Below are 17,624 nucleotides of genomic sequence, written 5' to 3' on the forward strand. Positions count from 1 at the left end.
TATGATGAGTTACATAAACATCTGTCTAATTTTGTAGGTGGTTGATCTTATTCTGGGTGGAGATTTTAACGCAGTAATGGATTTAGAATTAGACAAAAGCTCCAAAGGTAAACAAGGAAGATCAAAAGAACACACATCCTTAGCAAAACTAATGGGAAACACTGTTTCCGCATACCAACTCATAGATGTTTGGAGAGATTGTAATCCATTGGGAAAAGATTGTACTTTCTTTTCAACAGCTCATAATTCATATTCAAGAATAGATAATTTTTAGTTTCCAATTCAATTAAATATAGGGTTCATAAAGCAACAATAGGTAATTTGATACATGCTGATCATGCCCCAATCTATTTAAGCCTAAATACTGATTATAGAAATAAAGGTTCCTGGGTAGTGAATAAAGAACTACTGAATAATCGTACTGTAAAGGAAAAGTTAGAAGAAGATTTAAAAAATTATTTTATAATAAATAACCAACCAGAGTGTTCTGCATTAAGTATATGGGATGCAGCTAAAGTGTATTTTAGAGGGCTGGCAATGAGTACATCAGCAATGGGTACATACAGAGAAGTTGTATACAAAAAATTGAGGAGTTAGAAAACCAACATAAAAAGAACCAAAATGATGAAACTTTATCAGAAATCAAAAAGGAGAAATTGAAATTAATACAAATGGATACAAATGCTATTAATAAGCAATTGCTTTTTTTTTTTTTTTAATGAGAATGGAGATAAAGCCGGAAAGTTATTAGCCAACAAGGTAAGGAAAGTCAAAGCTAAACAAACTATAACCAAAATCAAATTAAGTGATGGTTGTATGTGTTATGACACTAAAAAGATTATAAAATCTTTTGTAGAATATTATCAAGATTTGTACAAATCCGAACAGCCAAACAAAGAAGATATAGATGAATTTTTAAAAAGAATTAAAATTTCCTAATTATCAAATGAAGATAAAGAGTTAATAGATAAAGATATAAGTTTAGAAAAACTTGAGAATGCAATAAAAAAGTTAAAAATCAATAAAGCTCCTGGCCCAGATGGTTTTATTTCAGAATTTTATAAAGAGTTTTGCAAGATAATTAATTCCCCCTTGCTAAATGCAATCTGCCGGCGCTGGGCCACGTATGCAGGGGCTCGCGCCAGCAACAAAGGGGTGTTCCCAGGAGCGGGGCTGACATTAGTCAGCTACCTGGGCCCTTTTGCCCAGGGAATGCCCTCTTTTACCGGCCCAAACTTAGCCAGTAAAAATGGTAGCTCAGCCTGTGGAACTGCATACAGCAGTTTCACGGGTGTTGGGGGAGTGTTCCTGCTTGGCTTGTTGGCTGTAGTGTAGCATGCCGCTCAGGAGGCAGCACAGCTGTGCTGTGGCTGCACCATCCCCAGCTGCAGCATAACTACACCCCCCTTAGGATTGCACTGTATGGCATTAAACTTACTGTTTATGTACTGTTTTCTCCTTTCTTCAAACCCCGCCCTCCACATACTCCATCCCCACATCTCCAGGAATTTCCCAGCCTAGAGTTGGCAACCCTAGAACTTGCTTTTTGCAGAGTGGTAGGTTCAGTTAATTTCATGACTTTGGTAGACCACAAACAGATGCTTTGAAACAACAGCTACAATTTCAATACAACTTGAACTGAGCCCAGTAACATAAACATTTATCTACAAGGGATTAGAATGTTGGATTAGATAACAATTAAATAGAAACTCAAACCTGTTTGAGAGGTCAAAGGCAGTTTATTGTTGCCCAGACTTTGAGTTTAAACCATCAGACTTTGTAGAGCTGAAAAAAATGCCTTCCCTACAACACATTTGTTCCTGCAACATTTGTTCTGCATCAGGATTCAGCTGTTGCCAGAGGCGGATCTACTGTGAAACTAATGAAGCTTAAGCTTCAGGGCCCCCAATCCTGGAGGGCCCCCGAAGCAACTTTTTTTTAATGAGTGAATTTCTCTACAAAATCGATGGCGTTTTTAAGTGATAGAATCATAAGCCAATGGGTTGAAGTACTTAATATTGACTTTAGAATATGCTCTAATACTAGGCTGACTATACGTACCGTTTTGAATGGGACAGTCCCGTTTTTGTCATGTTTCCTGGTCTTTTTAATTAAAATGTCTATTTTGTCCCATTTTGAATAAACCAAGCCAGTTTTGTTGCCTCGCCCTCATCATGCTGTTGCGAGCTTCTGAAGCTGCATGCCAAAAAATGCACAAGACTCGCCTTCCCCTCCCCTCTGGCCACCCCGGGATCATCGTGGCTAGTTTCTGAGAGTGGGTGAAAGCAAGGAGGTTAAGCCGGGATGCACTAAAACGAATGACAGGCTAGCCCAGGGGTCAGCAAACTGCAGCTCGAGAGCCGCCTGCGGCTCTTTGGCCCCTTGAGTGCGGCTCTCGCGCCGGCTCGTGCTGGCAGCCTAGCTGCAGAGCCGGTGCGCCTGAGAAGGAGAAAGCAAGCGAGTGCGAGAGAGCAGGCGAGCGGGCACGCTGTCTCCCCCCCCCCCGCCATAGAGAATGGCTGGGTCCCCCTTGCCCTTGCCCTCAATGGTTGGGAGGCTAAAGCCTCCCCTCCCCTCTAGCCGTGCGATTGCTGGGCGGGCGGCTGGGCAGTTCCTGGCCCGGGCCCGACCGCCTATCAGCTGTTGGGCGGGGCGGGCTTCCTTTGGCGGCGCATCCTCGGCAGCGGCGCTGAGCCACAGTGCCCCATCTTCTGCAGCGCCGACTCGGTTCCCCCGTCGTCTTCTGGGCCTGCAGGTCCCTGTAAGCCAGGAAGAGGCACACTTTGGAGCCAGCGCAGGGGCTTGTTTGATAAGTGGAGGGTGGCGGGAAAGCCCCGGGGCGCGGGGTGGGCCCCCCGACTCAGGACACACGTAATGCTACAACTCGGGGTCGTCTGCTGAAGCTGGAGGGTGGGAGATTCAAAACTGATAAAAGGAAGTATTTCTTCACACAACGGGTGGTTAAATGGTGGGACTCCTTGCCCCAGGAGGTGGTGATGGCTGCCAACTTGGAGGGCTTTAAGAGGGGAGTGGACCTGTTCATGGAGGAGAGGGCTATCCATGGCTACTAATCAAAATGGATACTAGTCATGATGCATGCCTATTCTCTCCAGGAGCAGAGAAGCAGGCCTATTATATCAGGTGCTATGGAACGCAGGCAGGACAATGATGCTGCACTGGTCTTGCTGGTGGGCTTCCTGGAGGCACCTGGTTGGCCACTGTGGGAACAGACTGCTGGACCTGAAGGGCCTTGGTCTGATCCAGCACGGCCTTTCTTATGTTCTCATGTGTATACTGCCTCTGTGAATCTAGAAGTTTGCTCACATTGTTCACATTAAGTGTTTGTCAGTCATTGTCATGATTTAATTTTATGGATATCTTACTTTTTTCCCTCCTCAGAGGCCATGTCTACCCACTGGCTTTCTTAGCGGTAGACCTGGACTCCGAGGAGGGGGAAAAAGTCCCCCTTCAGAGGCCAGGTCCACCAATTGGCTTCTATGGGCCTCCGGAGGCCAGGTCTACTGCCAAGAAAGCCAATGGGTAGACCTGGCCTCCCAATGGGACTCAGCCGGAGGCCAGGTCTACCAATAGGCTTTTATGGCGGTAGACCAGGCCTCCAGACGAGGACTCCGGATGGGGAGGGAAAAATGGCAGGGACTTACAATTTAATTTTTATCAATAAATAAGATCACTATTAAGTATGATATCAAGTTTTATTCAGTGTACCTATAGTTTAATTAAGACTTAAAACTTTAATTAAAGTTTATTAAGTTAATAAACAGTGTACCTACCTATACAGTTTAAGTTTAAGAAATTTGGCTCTCAAAAGAAATCTCAATCGTTGTACGGTTGATATTTGGCTCTTTTGACTAATGAGTTTGCTGACCCCTGGGCTAGCCGATTAGAAACAATGGGAGATGCTGCACAGCCCATTGAAGATAATGGGAGCCTGGGTTGCCAATTGGCTTGCATGAGATCCATTGAAATACATTACAGCACAAAAAGAGTTGCAAAGAAAATGTGGAATGGATTTTCCAGTAAGGTCCTTAAACCCAGATACACTACTCTGGGACTGGAATGACAGCCCATGGGACTAGCACAAGCATTCTGAGACCAGAATGGCAGCCCCCACAGTGGAATGACAGCCCCTGGGATGAGCAGAAGTGTTCTGGAACTGGATTGACAGCCCCAGGGGTGGAATGACAGCCCCTGGGACTAGCACAAGTGTTCTGGGACTGGATTGACAGCCCCAGGGGTGGAATACATGGGACACAAAATGCCTTGGCTGCACCAGCAGTTTTAGTTGTGGTTTTCCACATTAAGGTGCCTAATTCTACCGTTACTTGAACATTCAGAATACAGTTGATCATGTTCCATGTTCTGCTTCAAATTCCTTATTGGACATAAGAAGAACATTAGAAAAGCCATGCTGGATCAGACCAAGGCCCATCAAGTCCATCAGTCTGTTCACACAGTGGCCAACGGGGTGCCTCCAGGAAACCCACAAACAAGTTGCTGCAGCAGCATTCTCCTGCCTGTGTTCCAATGCACCTAATATAATAGGCATTCTCATCTGATCCTGGAGAGAATATGCATGCATCATGACCAGTATCCATTTTAACTAATAGCCATGGATAGCCCTCTCCTCCATGAACATGTCCACACCCCTCTTAAAGCCTTCCAAGTTGGCAGCCATCACCACATCCTGGGGCAGGGAGTTCCACAATTTAACTGTGCATTGTGTGAAGAAATACTTCCTTTTATCAGTTTTGAATCTCTCACCCTCCAGTTTCAGCAGATGACCCCACATCCTAGTATTACGAGAGAGGGGGGAAAGCTTCTCCCTGTCCACTCTCCCTGTGTGTGCGTTAAGTGCCGTCAAGTCGCTTCCGACTCATGGCGACCCTATGAATGTAAGTCCTCCAAAATGTCCTATCTTTGACAGCCTAACTCTCCCTGTACCAGGCATAATTTTATAGACCTCTATCCTGTCTCCCCCTTAACTGCCTTCTTTCCAAGCCAAACAGCCCTAAGCGTGTTAACCGTTTCTCATAGGGCAGTTGCTCTAGTCCCCTGATCATTTTGGTTGTTCTTTTCTGCATTTTCTCAACCTCTGCAATATCCTTTCTTAGGTGTGGTGACCAGAACTGTACACAGGATTCCAAGTGTGGTCTCACCATAGATTTGTACAAGGGCAGTATGATATCAGCAGTGCATTAATATTTATCATGTTTCTGTAAGATTATTACAATACTTTTATTTACTAGACTGGATATTTCCTATATTTTCCTATTGCACATTATTTTTCTGAATATGGCATCCATGTACTCGTGTTCCTATTGCTGTATAGTTGGGACATATTGAGAAAACATGGCCCCAGGAGCATAAAAAATATTTTCATTTAAGCTCTTGGTTTGAGAAATATAGTGATTAGCTAAAACAACTAAAATATAGTGAAATGTTGTATGTAGTATAAAATAACAGTATTATTTTTAAATTTCTCAATTTGATTTTAGCCAGTCCTCCTCTACGTCTACCTATATTTTTGTATGGGTTCTGTCACTGAAGAAGCTCAATATGTTTGGGTAATAAAACTTTTTTATCATCTTGCTTTTTCATGATTACAGAATATTACATAACCCGTCCCATTTTTGCCATCCCAATATCCCGTTTTTGTCTCAAGGAAATATTGTCAGCCTATCTAATACCCATTTCACATGGCCTCAAAATGTCCCTGTAATTGGTCAAATTTCAAAATTTTCTTGGGGGCTTGCAGTGCTCGAACCCCCAGCTGTAAGGGCTCACTGAGCTCACCAGAATCTATTCATAGCCTACATTGGGGCAGCTGGATCCTCAAATCCTTCCTTGGTGCTCAGTTTAATAGTTCTCTAGCTCAGCCCTTAGGCTAGAGCCAATTGGAACCATAAAAAGACATCTGAATTCTCCGTTCAGGCAGCATTTGTCTCGCCTGTGCATTTTAACACCAAAAGATCAGATTTTCACCTCTTTATCCCTCTGATGACCCCCTCCCTATTATTATTATTATTATTATTTATTAGTTCAATGTGGAGCCCACCCTCATTCCCGGTCAAAGCCAGGCTCAGGGTAGGTGTCATGATCCGAGGCCTCAAGTGCAGCCTACAGGCCCTAGGGAGGCCTATATTAAAGTAGTTACCAGGCCTACATCTCCCAGGTACCCTCTGGACCTTGTGATTGGTGGAAGAGGATTTGGAGGGAAGGCTAGGGCCTATCAGGGGTAAGGGAGTGGTGCCTGGGGAGAAGGAATAAAAGCCCTTGCCTGAAAAGGGAGGGGGTTCACTTCTAGGAAGCAGGCTGGGGAGAGGCTGCTGCGGATGGAGGGTTGCCTCATCCAGGAAGGGGTGAGTTTGCCTGAGGCCTAGTGCCAGTAAAGATAGACACATTAGGGTTTTTATTTGTTTGTCTGCTTTTAACTGGTTTTGTCATCCTTTTGTGGCTTGAGTTATCATTATTATTAGACCTTTTTAATAAACTGTTTGTTATTCTGCCTGGGTCCTTATGCCTCATTTGGTCACCTAGAAAGCATACCCTGTTGGGAGAAGAAGCAGCCAGGGGCAGGGAGGGTGCTCTGGGCCTTCTTGAGTTAGGCTCGCACCAGAGTGGTGGCAGCTACTGAAGATCCCCATTCCTCTCCCTTACCTGATAGCAGGTAACAACAATCATAATAAAATCATATATATCTAAAATTCATAAGTAATCAATAAAATTCATAAAACCATTCAATACAGTTAACAAGATGGTACTCATATAATTACACAGCCATTGGAGGCCCGGCCAAGCAGCCAAATCCTCATATCAGAAGCCCCGAGGGAGAGGAGAGGGAGGCCAGTAACGATGACAACCTGTGGTTGCCCTCAATTGTAGGCCTGGTGGAATAGCTTTGTTTTACAGGCCCTGCAGAACTTCTGAAGGTCCCATAGGGCCCTGATGTTACTTGGAAGAACATTCTATCAGGCTGGGGCCAGGGCCTTGTTGGATGTTGCCATATTGTTGCTGGTTGAGAAGGGGCCCCCATAACAGTTCAAGCTTCAGGGCCTCCAAAATGTAGATCCACCACTGGCTGTTGCCACCTGTAATGATCTAAAGGAATTGGTACACCGCATGCAAAGAAATCGATGGGGGGCTCAGTGACAATGACAGCTGAAGCACAGTCCTGTCCTACCTTCCTGTTATATCATATTACAATTTTCATGATTCTTTGGGGCTTTGTTCCTGTTTGCTAATATGTATTTGTGTTTATTAAGAATTTATACACTGCCTTAAAAGACCTATTCCTGTGGCCCAGACAAAAATTCTTGCCACTGAACTCTGCAAGTTTGTTCTCACCCACAACTACTTCAGGTAGTTCAAATCAATGGAACAGCTGTGGGCACCCACATGGCTCCACATTATGCCAACATTTTTATGGCAGATCTAGAACAGTTTTCTGAACTCCTACCCATTGAGCCCATCTTCCCCACCTTTTACTTTTGTGGATGCAATTCAGTACTCCATTTTGCAAGATGGGTTGTGAAATGGCCACTCACTGGGGGGGAGGGTGGACATTTTTGTCAGAGTAAGCACTACTGCCAATGACAGTGCAGTGTTTCAAGGGGCGGGGACTCAGACCCTTCCTGATTTCTGCTTGTGATTATGCAGTGCTCCTGAGACTCCCAGGACTTTCTTCACAGCAAGCCACATTGTGCATAAGGTTTTCCGATCTTGGGATATAAAAGTGTGAGACAAGAGAAGGACGAGCCAGGGACATACTACCCATGCATAAAAGACCAAAGTGTATGCCCTGGGTTATGTGCCTTCCCTTAGATTTTCTTAAAGGTACTGCCTTCTTTTATCCTGCGCACAAGGTGAAATTCTTAAGAAGGAAGATGGAAAATTGATGCAGAGACTCTACCAACCTCACAGCTACATCTGAGCCACTTATCTTTAGAGAGAAGGCTACACCACTGATGCACATTCCCCCATTTCTCAGTCTGCCTGCCATGTTTTGCTCCTCCATATCCCAGCTTGACTATTGGGGGGTGGCCTTCTACACCTGACAGTGCCTGACCCCTACAGCATATATATTTTTAGACTGTGAGCATAATTTCTCTTCCCCATAATGCTCATTTGCCCGCTTCAGCAGAGCACATACCTCCTTATGGTGAGGAGAAGATCTCCGAACTCTTGCACAAAGAACTGGCTCTTCTCATGCACACATCAAGGAAGAGTTAAATATTCCCTGTACTCCTGACATAGTTTATTCAGAAGACAGGAAAAGACCCACCCCTGTGCACGTTCCTTGTGTGTATTCAGAGCGCATCTTCCTGTATTTCAGTAAAATTACCTCTCACCCTCTCAGTGTCGTGCTTTTAAACCCTCATTCTTAGGCAATCTTTGTTTGGTGTAAACATGGAATTAAAGAAAGAAGTCTCAGTACTGAGTCACTCTTACCTCCACAACAATCCTTTATGACCAGACCATGCTTGTGGCTGTATATATCTGAATTAAAGTGCAGTGTGGGTGGCAGGAAGGGGGAGATAATCCCCCCCCCCATCACATACACTTTTCCACTGAAACTGCTTATTGGGGTCTGTTCTTCCCACAGCAGTGATTGCTTCTTGTCACTGAGTCCCACTGGGAGACAAACACAAACACAAAAATGCATTTGAGTGGGTGCAAATTCCCGCCGTCTTTCCTCAATTGCCCATGCTTGATCAGCAGCAAGAGAAAAATGGAGCGATGATGACAGATGCTTTGACATCATTTCCAGCTTTTACCCAGAAGTGACATCACAACTCCTCCCTGCTGTGCTCTAGGAATTTCCCCAATCTCTACGGTCTTTACGACAGAGATTAGGGGAATTCCTAGAGCATTGCAGGGGCTATGATGCCACCTCTGCCAGAAGTGACATCACAACTCCCCCCCAAACTTTTTTTAATCTGCATGGTGGACAGCACTTTGCTATTATATATAAGAATAGAAGAGGAAATTCCACCAGCTTTTCTCACCACTTCAAGAAGACAAAACATACCTTCCAAACACTTTCTTTTATGGAAGCCCTGCCCTCCTTTGCTCCTGGCTACCCAAGAAAATGCCCTTGCAAAAACATAGAAAGGTGTTGTGGGTCAGCCTGCAGACACTTCCTCAGACAAAGAGGAACTAGAGTGAGACGGCAGGGTAAGAGCAGCCCCAGCAGACAGAAGACAGTGAAAGGAATGAAGAGCAGGACATCTCATGGGGCCTGCAGCCTGGCAGCTCAGGAGAACCGGCTGTGTCTGGGGTTCAGCCACAGGTGGCCTCGTCTGGAGGGTTGCCGAGACCACTCGAGCAGAGACGCCGGAAGATCAGGGCCATGACAGAAAGCCATCAGAAAAGTGCAAGGCTACAGGCTCTGCACAGAGCACTAAGCGATGATGACACCGGGAATGCCTGAACGCCTAATGAGCGACTGTTGGTCTGCATTAAGATAAGGTCCATTTAGGCGGGCAACGAGCTCAGTGTTTTGTGGAAGCAACTCGTTCACTTGCAGCCACCTCAGGTCTCTGTTATTCTCTGGACTCTTGGACCTCTGCTACCCAGACCCTGGGAGTTACCCCTCTGTTTAGATGTTGGACTCTAACACCATGGTACCTGGCCTCAGACTGTTTTCCTGATTAAGCTACCTGCGTCTGGCCCTTGTCTCTGCCAGCTTTCCAGACAGCAGGTTTTGCCTCACAGAGAGGACACTTACTCTTGTGATCCCTTCTCCATAGAGCCCTTTCTCCCACTCTCTAAGAAGCAATACTCCAGACATGTCACAAAACGGGGAAGGAATGAGCAGAAGTCATAGGCATATGCTCTGGGTTCATCAAGCAGTTTAAGGTAACAGGTACTGTAAGCATACGGGCCGCCTAAAACTCCCGGACTGGACATGGCAACCCGATATGCAGGCACATGACTACTGTTCCAGCCACGCGCCCGCCCCAACGCTACTGGGACGGCCACAGCGCGCTCCGTTGAAACTGACACGGCCGCTCCTGTGCGCTCCATGCAGCCGGCAGCAAGGAAGCAGAGGCAAGGGCAACCTCCAGTGAACCTGAGAGACTCCATGTTCCTGTTCGTCCCTGTTCCAGCCTCCGCCATTTCATGGAAAGCAGACAGCCACGTAGTCAGTGCCAATACCCCCCTCCCATTGCAACATCAGCAATATAATGGGCAATCAGCAGCGATCCTGATATCAGCGATGAGTCGTTCCTCCAGCTATGCAGCAGCAATCCCCAGACCTTAGCAGAGATCGCGCCTTTTGTTTAAGAACGTTAATTACTTCAGCAAGGATCTCCCGGTTCCTCCCGGGTTGTGCAAGCTTTTGGAATCATAATAGATTTTCAAATTCTCACTACCCCACCCCGGCAGCCGAAGATTAATCCTTTTGTCACCTTTTGTCACCTGGGAACCTAGGAGGGGTAATCCCATTACCCCGCCCCCAGAAAAACAGTATATCTGGGGTGCCCACAGCCCACAATGTTACCTTAGGTCTTTCCTGGCATACTTGCCGTTACTCTGTTGGTCTGGTTTTGCGCAGCTTGACCACGCTCCCTCCCGCCTCGCTGGCCGAGTCTATGGGAACCCCTTGCCCCCTCCTTTGCTCTTATTTTCTGCTATCTTAGTCTATTGAACTTGGACAACTCCTCTTCAAGAACGGTAAATATTACCCCACCAACGATCCCTGCCAAATGGGCATCTGTCTGTATTCTACTACCTTTTGAATTCTTAGATTCTGTGTATGTTTGTGTTGCACCACTGAATGCTTGAAACAACATAAACACTCTTAATTTGGAAATCCCTTGTCTGTCTTTATTCTTAAGGTCACAGTTAATGGGCTCTGGTATAGTTGGTTGATCTCGCTATAGAAATACTAAAGTTACCAATCTGCTCAGCTAATTCCCCACTCAAAGAGCATTTCGGGTAACAGTACAGTTTCCACATGGCATCTCTGGGCTTGGCTTAAATTCATTGTCAAAAGACAGATTAAACTTCTGCTCCATAAAGCAATCCCATTTGTGGATCAGTCTGAATGCTGGTTTTCTGCAATTTGCATACAGAATCAAAATATGGCCAATTGAGTGTTTGTCTTGGATACGGTGCTGTTTCATTTCAAGACCAAAAAAAAATGCTTTTAAAGAAAGGACTTCTGAAAAAAATCTCTGACTTCAGCACAATTTTGTGCTTTGCAGCTGTCACCTCTTAACTTTGGAGCTTTAGCCATGGAGAGAATAAACTTCCAGACACAGAGCTCAGATGTTATTCTTTGCTGAGCAATAAATGAAACGTCTCGTAATTTATTTATTTCAATCAAGTCTTTTTATTATAGAGTCAGACTCATAAATTCTGCTGTAGACATTCCACTCCTCGGCAGGAGTAAAATACATCTGGGATATTAAAAGCCAACCTATTACCTTTTCAAGATATCTGAATAATCACTTTCCTGGGGTTGCTTCCACAAGCGTCATCAATCTTTAGGTAGACTAGTGCCCTGCCGGGAAGGCAGAAAAGAACGAGGGAAGAAAAGGTGAATTCTGATGAAACGACAATGAATCCAGTGGCATCTGTTACAAGCTTTTGTGGACTGGGACTCACCATAAAATGGAGGGGGAGAAGAAGAAGAAGAAATGTCTTATCTGTGCATGGCTCCAGCCTCTGGATTTAAGTATCCACAGATTTGGCCATGTTGAGAATTAGCTATATTGATTATGATGAAGATGATAATCCTTATCATTGTAAACTCAATGCTTTTCCATGGAGTTGGCTTGCACATTCCCCAAGGCAGCTCACACCAAGGCAATGAAAACCAGACTTTACCAAATACAAAAATAAATAAATAAGAAAGAAAGAGGACAAAGCCTGGGCACAAACAGCACTAGCCGCAGTGCAATTACATCTGACCCAGCAGTGCTGTCTGGAAGAGCACCCCTTTCATCTGGAACTCTTAGGGAGGCAAGCTTTGGTGCCACCACAGAAAAGACCAAATCTCTGATAGATCTCTAATAATGTATGGTTTAGTTCATGTGAGTGGTGAAGACAATGTAGTAGCTCTTTATTTAAAAAAAAAACACCAGGAAAATGAAGGTAATCCGAACATGCAGATTTGGCCAGGGATTTTTATATCCAGCTGGAGAACAATCGTCGCTCACACTGGTTTAGAAAACAAGACAAACATTTTCCCTGGCCTCAGCTAAAAAAAAGTGGTTTGTTTTGGACAACTGAATCCCCCAGTTAGCCAGCGTCACCTCACCTATTGACCTGCAGACAGTTCCCCCCTCCCCTCCCCTCCCCAGGGTTCTTGCAGCCTTTCATCCTGACAGAGATGCCCTCGCCATGGAAACCAGGAGAGTTTGATAAACAAAAAAAGGTACCGACTTTCCCCAACTCCTGCGCCCCCACCCCCACCTTTTTCATGTTCATCTGTCAGGGATTATTAAAGTTAAATATCCTAGAAAAGCACCATATTTTTTTCCCCTGCTAGGCAAAATAGACACTTAAATACTGCTATTGTAGTTATCTATAGGCAACAATGTTAAAGTTGTTCCAAAGGCAGTCCCTGGAGGGAAATCCAAGTGCTCTGAGCCCAAAGAATTTTTTTCATGGAAATATGCATTTTATTATGGGGAAGAGGGTTGTAAATGAGTCTTGTTTCTCTTGAAAGGAATTCTGCAAAAAAAAAAAAAAAATTAAAATCCTGACAATTCCCACTGACAGTTCTAAAGGCAGCACTTCAAACAATTTAATCTTCCTTTCACTTTCTTTAACGAAACTAAATTTCGCTTGACTTCTATCTTAAACACTAATGTAGCCTTTTCAGATGGGAACTTGTAGGAGAGTGTCCTTGAAAAACCCAAGGGCCCCAGTCTCAATGCAATCCCAGTTGTCACTTCAGGTACTAAACTGAACTTGGGTGTCATTATTATGTCATACAGATGCACCTGTCTGTGTCTATAGCAAGTAAGTAATAACTTTTAAGGTATTTGTCATTTCTGTGGTTTAAAAAAAGGCATGCACACACACAATCACACGCAGCTGGGCATCCTCAGTTCAGTTAAAGTATTTGGATTTCAGATGTATTCGTTCCACTGATGAAAAGGCTACTTTAAAAAACCAAGTGGATTAAAGACAGCTTTGCATTTCGTACAGATTTTGTTCGGATAAGGCATGTGGGTTTGAAGTAATTTCCTTAGTAAATAAGGGTTTAAACGAATCAATTAATCTAAAGAAAACATTTAGGGCAGTAGCTGCAGACTCTTGCCCAAGGAGGGCAGCTCTCAGCAAAGTCACCTCCAAAAGCTGCATTCTGCAACGCACCAAGGAGTCAAGCTCAGGACTCCAGTAAACACGTGCTAGGGCTTTTTGGGATTGATGCAGTGTTTGATGGTGGGACGATGTCAGATGTTGAACACGTGTTAGGTTGGCCGAAAGAGAAATAGGGAGATGGTCATTGCCCATGTAATCACAGGCTTCCGTATTACTAATTAAAGGTAGAAGATCTAGCGAAACCAGGAAATAATTGATAACACTGGCACCATTTTGATTTAAAAAGTAAAGTCTCCATTAGAGTCGACCGGAGATCACCCATTTACTATTATTAGGTTTCTCTGGATAGCAAATTGGGCCAGGCTTAAGCCAGCAGAGTTAATTACCGAGTCCCTAGAAGTTCTAGTGTACCATAGGGATTCAATTGTCTAGATAACTGAGAATAGTAAACGTCATGATGTGACATCACCCCATGGGTCAGTAATGACCTGGTGCTTGTTCCAACCAGTTGTATGACATCCAGTTTTTAATCATTCTTCTAAACAAAAAGATTTTCAATTCTTTGATCATTTTGATTGCTGTTTTCTGAACTGTATTCTTTTTCTGCTGGAGCAACCAGAGCAGCACACTGTATTCCAAGTGGAGTCACATCACAGATTTATATAAAAGCATCATGATACTGACAGCTTCATTTTCAATCTGTTCCCTAAAAAATAAAGAGATTTTCTCTCATTTCTCTGTAAATAAGCATTTCTGAGACAAGGTCACGTTAACAATGAATTTGGTATTCGCCTCTATACAAGATTCCTCTATTCCTTTAACATTAACAGTGTGATCCTAGGCAGAGTTATTCCAGTCTAAACTTGTTGATTTTCGTGGGCTTAAACTAGGAAAACTATGCCTAGGATTACTTTGTTTAAAAGGTGGCTGGAAAGTCTCAGATCTGACTTTCTGCCATATAATTTATCAGGTTGTCTCAGCTTTTGTACATTGTGCCATTTCAGTGTGCGGTATTACTGTGTATAACGCTGAAGAATTATTATTTTTCCTGGGGACGCAGCACGGATGGGTAATCTTTGCTGCCCTCTGGTGTATGTTAGCTGGACTTACTTGTTCAGCCCTTTAACACCCAACAGCACCCCCATGGGGAACAAACCACAATCCACATAAATACCTTTATTAAGACTGTAGTGGGATGAGAGAGGGGGCAGGGCGGGGGAGAAGCCATGACAATTATGGTGATGGAACAAGGTCCAGGCATCTTCATGGCTAGGAAGAAGGGGGAAAGATGCCCTTTGCCGGATACAGAGCATCTTTTCCAGCTAGGAAAGATAACACACCAGCCCTTGGATGTGTTATCACCTCTTGATTGAACAGTGCAGATTTGGCGGGCTAGAGACTCAAAGCTTAGCACAAACTTGTGAACTTGAACTTGTGACTTCACCCAGATGGGGGTGAGTTCTGGAAAGGAGGCTGTTCCTTTGTTTGGGGCTTCCTTCTTGGTTTCCTTCTTGGCTCCCTCTTGGTTGGGAACTCCGGGGTGCATGTGTTTGCCATGTGGGATGACAGAGGAGAATGATGTGAAAGGGAGATGCAGATGCACGGGGGGAGGGGGTACATCCTGCAACTCCCCAGATGAGATGCAGCCCAGATTGTAAGTACTTTCGCTAGATTGTCTTTGTTTATTTTCCTCAGTGCACCTAGATCCTGACCTTTGCAATACCCTTTGTGCCTTGTAAAAATAAAGTCTTGTTTAACTGGAGTCTGCACAAATCCTTACACACCTGCCTGGTTCCTTGGCATGCTACTGATACGCCTGACAGGTTGGCTTCAGGAACCGCGTTAGAGAGAGGGGGACTGGATTTTACCCGAAGTAGGCAACCGGAAAGGGGGAGCAAAACTGTGGCTAGCTAGTCTTGCCCACAACATGAGAGAGATCACAAACAAGGACCATCTACAGTGACACAAAAAAGTGTGCAAGCTTTCAAGTTCACTAGAACTCTTCCTCAGGCTAGGTGTTATAGAATAAAAAAATTAAAAGGAGGTGGCAAGGGAGATATTCCAAGCAATGGTTTTAAAGGCGGTATCTCATGAGATCTCTGAGCTGAATGGCAGGGTGAGTAGTTCTACATCAGTGCCTTTGATGTAGTTGCACTAAAGGTCCTCTGGGCAAGAGAGAAAAATAAACAATCAGTATGTTTCCATTTGAATTATAGAGGCCAGCAGTCTTCCTTTAATCTGACACCCAGTGAAATACACAGATCTTTTACTAGTCTGAAAGAGCTGCAAGTATGTGACAGGAAGCCAGAGGACATCACAGTCATTTAACAGTGTAATGCAACAGGAAGGGGAGCAGCCAAAGTTATGATTCCAATGGTGGGGTGAGGGCTCCATGTGCATTGGTGGACCATCTGGTGGGGACAGGAAGGGGCAACAGAGAGGAAGTTACGGAGCGCTTTCATGGGGGGTATTTGAACTTGCTGGTGCTTTCCAGAAGGCAGCAGAAAAGAAGCAGCTCTACAGATAAAGGGGTGGGGGAGGAAAATTCTACGGACAAGCTGGGAGCCAGCTAGCCCCAGCTGAGGTCAATCTTCCTGCAGGTATTTAGCCTAGGTGGGGGTCAAAGATGGTAGCTCTTCGCCTGCTACTGGCAGCCTACAAGAGTAAACTTGGCAAGGCCTGACCAGCCCAGATTTGCTTTTGTTTTGTCTTTGTGTCTGAAATTTATAACTTGTTTACTTTTTGCAAGTTGCTTTGCCCCTGCATGGAGAAAAGTAACCTAAAAATGCAGAATTCAATATATCTAATTCTCAACAAGGGGAAATCTGTGGATACTTAAATCAGAGACTGAAGCCGTGGGGAGATCTCTCTTCAGACCTGAAAAATGCTCCAGGTTTGCAAAAAAAAACCCACCACCCTGAAATCTTAAAAAAACAAAAGTATGGGGGGTAAACCCCTCCAAAGTTATAAAAGGAGCACCTGCAGGAGGAGGAGGAGGAAGAGTTGGTTTTTATATGCCGACTTTCTCTACCACTTAAGGCAGAATCAAACCGGCTTACAATCGCCTTCCCTTCCCCTCTCCACAAGAGACACCCTGTGCGGTGGGTGAGGCTGAGAGACTTGCCCAAGGTCACCCAGCTGGCTTTGTGTGTAGGAGTGGGGAAACAAATCCAGTTCACCAGATTAGCCTCCGCCACTCATGTGGAGGAGTGGGGAATCGAACTTTGTTCTCCAGACGCTCCAAACCACCGCTGTTAACCACTACACCACGCTGGCTCTCCAGAAAGAAATAGATGCCTTCAGTGGCTGTTGCTAGGCCACCACAACAGTATTCAAGCCTTGGTTTCTGTCAGGAAAAGGCAGAGGGATGGGCCCTTTCCAGGGCTGTGTTGGCCTCTGACAGGCAATTCATTGGGTTCAGGCCCCGCCGCAGCCACCGTGACTTGCTACCACACAACCTGCATCACTCACCCAGGTCTGGTTGCTTGCTACTGTTCAACAGCAGCCACCCCACAAAAGGCAGTGTGGTGTAGTGGTTAGATTTTCAGGCTAGGATCTTGGAGACAGAGGTTTGAATCCCCACTCTGCTGTGGAAGCTTACAGGGTGACTTATGGTCAGTCACACGCTCTCAGCCTAACCTACTTCAAAGGTTGTTGTGAGGATAAAACAGAGGACAGGAGAATGATGGAAGGGTCCCCATTGTGGAGAAAAGTGGGATATAAATTAAGTAAATTGCTGAAGATGGGGTGGCAGAATACAAAGGTAGGTTGATGGATGGGTGTGAAAGGAAAAAGAAAGCTGGATAAGATGAAGATATGGCGGCTGCTAGGAGGAGGGAAAGAGGAAATAGCACGGGGGAAAGGCATACAGGCGAAGCTGAAGTGCCCCTCATGAATCCTTGAGGGTTCCCAACTCTGCAACTGGGCCAGGCTTAGCTGGCACACTGCAACTGGTGCAGAGTTTTCCCAGGGAGAAGGAGGGGAGGGAGGGTTGGAAAGCTGAAGATGGGGGGGGGGCAGATAAAGGGAGGTTGGCTGATGGGAGGAAAAGAGAAAGAAGCAAGAAAAGTCAAAAGGCTGTGGGGACTTTCAAGAAAAGGAAAGAGGAAATAGTGAGAGGGGATATGATGCCCACTACAAGACTGAACTGGCCCTAGAAGCTAAAGCGATGAAACAGGCTATCATATTTTGGTCACATTATGAGAAGACGAGTCACTGGAGAAGACCGTCAGGCTAGGAAAAGTTGAGGGCAGCAGGAAAAGAGGAAGACCCAACAAGAGATGGATTGACTCATTCAAGGAAGCCACAGCCCTCAGTTTGCA

This window comes from Euleptes europaea, chromosome 17 (genome assembly GCF_029931775.1).
Source record: "Euleptes europaea isolate rEulEur1 chromosome 17, rEulEur1.hap1, whole genome shotgun sequence".
Taxonomy (NCBI): domain Eukaryota; kingdom Metazoa; phylum Chordata; class Lepidosauria; order Squamata; family Sphaerodactylidae; genus Euleptes; species Euleptes europaea.